We start from the raw sequence: 2,536 nt of genomic DNA on the forward strand, positions 1-2,536 counted from the left end.
TAGAATTCATCTATCACTGGGCTCGATTGTGCAACCATGACAATGAATATTGATTTTTTTTTATACATATTTTAAGAAATTTATATTTAATTAATAAATATGTACACTGTTTTGGGATACCCCTTTATACAATGTAATTTTCTAGATACTAATTACACACATAATTACTCTATTTTACATTTTGGTAAAACAAACTGAAAGGAAAAAAAAATATTATTGACTTAAAATGAAATATATAACATTGAATACAATAAAACATTGTTGGGTAACATGAAATACCTATCATTGATTTATATTTACATTAACATATGTTTAGTTCTTTTGTGTTTATATTTACGGGTTGTAGTTCTAGTGTAATTTCCTATTTCTTTGATTAGAGTGTTTAATGAGTTGGGGCAGACTTTTTTTTTTATAATCCAACTTTATTTATTGATAGACATTACAATCTGCCACACAGTTGTGGGCAATAGGTAATAGTGATGAATGATCACATTTTTACTAAAATAAAATAAAATAAGAATGAAAAATAAATAAATGAAAAAAAATAAAATAAAATCTCTCTTAAAATATATACAAACAGAAGGATAAAGAAAATGAACATAATCAAACAATGTGCATGAAACAATAAATAAAATTAAATATTTACACTCCATATACAACATTTACACAATCGACCTGAGGATCCCTGAGCCCACTCTATTCTCCATGTGTGAGGGGTAGAGCAGGGCCCATAAGATCCCAGAACATCCCTCTCGCCGCATCATTGGTAATGAGCCAGTGGAGGCTGAGCAAGTGCACTAAAGCCGCAAACGGAGCAAGACTAGAAATTATAAGCCAGTTTATATAAGCAATCCTGTATGGTGTTTATATTTAATTTAGTGATACTAAAGTGATACTTTAGTGCAATATAGACAGTTAATAATCATACTGGGTTATTTTTTGAAATATTTGTAATTTTTTTTATATTGGTTGAAGTAGTAAAGCTCTATAAGTGAGGTAGGTATAAGTTAAGACTATTGCCGCTTTATGTATGACCAATTTATTTCTACTGTATAATTTTGATTTTTAATTAAAGTATGATTATATTTTATATAAAATTTTCGTTGCATTTTCCAATTTCGAATTGATCTGGTGGTCAAATCATAGTTTGTTATCTAAAGTGGCTCATAAGTATTTAACTGTTTTGTCAAAAGAGGTAATTACTTAAATCTATGGTCGATGGAAGTAGAGGCCGCCTTTTTGTGAAAATGATGTTTATAGTAATAGATTCTGCACATGTAGGTTGTTTCTACATTAGGATTTTTTTTTTTTTTTTTTTAATAATTCCATATTTTCCTGAATTGGCAATTATAGTAGAGTCTTAAAACGGCCAGTATTTGCACTGGATCTTGTAAAATGCTTCTGGAGCGAAGAACAAGGTCGGAGAAGTCGTGCGATAGTGACTTGGCTTGATATTGTTGTGTTTGATTGATGGGCTCGGAAACACCTTGAGATAAATAACATTAGCAATAATATCGCGTTGGAACGGGTTTCTGATTACTGATCTTACATCTGTTTTCTTCTATTTTTGTTGTCATCACGGAGAGATTTTATGGTATGTTCACATCGATTTCATGGACATTTAACTCGATAAACCATTGAGACGATTTTCCTCGCTTATGATTCCTAAAGAATAGCTGTTCATTTATTTAACAGTCCTATTTCTCATTCTTATGATTCAGATATTCTAGGCTAAATTTGATGTATTTGTCAGAACATATCTCGATAAAACGAAATCTTACATTGATTAAAAATCGATCCGAGAGTTTTTGTGGTTGGCATATAAAAGTCATACTTTTACACTTTCTATATTATAAATGCTATTAAATTACTCTTAGAAACATAAGTGAATCCCTAACCACATTAATATTTATTTTATCCATTTAAAAAATTACATCCAATATAGTCCTACCAGATATTACCGTTTTGACTTTAGGGCGTTGTGGTGTATATTTAATTTTTAAGCTTGATTAGCTTATGAATTGATCTCAAGCGATGCAATTAATAATTTAATTAACAACTACTAAAAATAAAATAATAATTAGTAAAAAGATTAAATAAAAATAATAATTATAATTGAAATAAATAAAAAGATTTTGAAGTGAATAATAAAGCTTATCTTAGCAAATTTACAATTATTGTATTAATATAATATTGTGAATAAAACAAGTTGATACAGAATATGAAGATAATAAGGATCCAGTAATATCAATTACAAAGCACACAAATACATTGTTAATTCTAATTGTAATATAATAAATAAATTATGTGGAGTTCAGAAAATATACGGGCAGATATGTTCATTTGGTGAATCAAAATCAATTATTAGGAATCATAGAAGTAAGAAAGTACCCAGTCAAATATTTCTTTTTTATTTAATTTTTTTTTTGTTGTTGATTTATTTATTAGTTCTTGTGGTATGCAATTGATTATTTAGGTGGTTTGGAACAATGGGTTATAGGGTTGTAATTAGCTTCTCTAAATAAATAGATAATAT

Source organism: Halyomorpha halys, unplaced genomic scaffold (assembly GCF_000696795.3).
Source record: "Halyomorpha halys isolate HHAL.00 unplaced genomic scaffold, Hhal_1.1 Scaffold138.1, whole genome shotgun sequence".
Taxonomy (NCBI): domain Eukaryota; kingdom Metazoa; phylum Arthropoda; class Insecta; order Hemiptera; family Pentatomidae; genus Halyomorpha; species Halyomorpha halys.